Here is a 1,380-nt window from a genome sequence, read left to right as displayed (position 1 = left end):
TTCTAACATTTATTTATTTTTGAGAGACAGAGAGAGACAGAGCAGGAGTGGGGGGGGGGGCAGAGAGAGAGGGAGACGCTGAATCCGAAGCAGGCTCCAGGCTCCGAGCTGTCAGCACAGAGCCCGATGCGGGGCTCGAACTCACGAACCGCGAGATCATGACCTGTGTCGAAGTCGGATGCTCAACGGACTGAACCACCCAGGAGCCCCAACTTTTTCTTTAATTACAGCAAAACAATCTGTTTTTAAAACCCTTATAAGGATGTTAACAATGACAAATATATTTTCCTTAGCACATTAACCGTTTCACTTATAAATGCAGCTAAGGTTTGCGAAATACAGGTGGCTTGTTGAGAATACAGAAAACATAAGTTGAGCTGATGCAAAGTTTATGATTTATTTTTAGAACTCTGTAGGGAGCCTGCTGGAATTTAATTCTAATAGTCCATGCAGGTGCCATGTTAGGATGTTGACAAAAACAGATGGTTCTTTCAAACGATGTAATTGACGAGTTTTTAATAAAGAGATTCCCTTTTTTTTTTTTTTTCAAGTGGTGTGGACAGGATTTAAAGAAACAAACAAAGGATGGGTCATCACACAGGGGCAAAGAGCTCTGAGGAGTTGTTATCACCTCTTCCCCTGAGTAGAGACATGGGTTAGGAGAACATGGGGAATGTGTATGGACAGGACCGCCTGGGGACACTTTGGCCTTTGGCAGAGTGATGCAGCCAACCTGTGGCCACTTGGCAAGGGGGGTCATGGTAAAATAGATACCCTGGCCACATTCTCCTCTTCCAACTCAGTCTACTGTCAGTGCTTCCCATCGGCCCAACCTACAGGAAGCCAGAGAGCAAGGTAGCTCACCGATGAGATTCATAACAGTCAAGCTTCTACAGCTTAGACAAGAATGGAAAAGGCTGGTGTAGGGAATCTGGATAAGAGTATGAAGAACATCAGAACAGTATTAATTAGAAGTCATTAAAATTATGTCTTGATGTTTTTAGTTTAACATTGAAAAAATGGCTTTCATGACAGAAAAGTATATGAATTCCTCTTTTGTTTTATTTTTTTTTTGTTAAAAAAATGTGTAACCTTTAATGATTTTTGAGGAAAGGGGAGAGGCAGAGAGAGGGAAAGAGAGGCTCTGAAGCAGGCTTCGCTGTGCTGTGAGCGCAGGATCGGATGCAAGGCTTGAACTCATGAATAGTGCGATCATGACCTGAGCCGAAACCAGGAGTCGCAGGCTTAACCTACTGAGCCACCCAGGCGCCCCTGAATTTCTATTTTATTTTGAAAATGATTTTCAAAATTCAAATTGTTATCTTTTCATCGCTCACTTCAGTAGACTACGAAAACATCTGAACCCATATTTCTAGATGT

The sequence above is a fragment of the Panthera pardus genome, unplaced genomic scaffold (genome assembly GCF_024362965.1).
Source record: "Panthera pardus isolate Hobbes unplaced genomic scaffold, ASM2436296v1 HiC_scaffold_10, whole genome shotgun sequence".
NCBI lineage: Eukaryota > Metazoa > Chordata > Mammalia > Carnivora > Felidae > Panthera > Panthera pardus.
The sequence above is the reverse complement of the archived record's forward strand: the minus strand, read 5'-3'. Positions refer to the sequence as shown.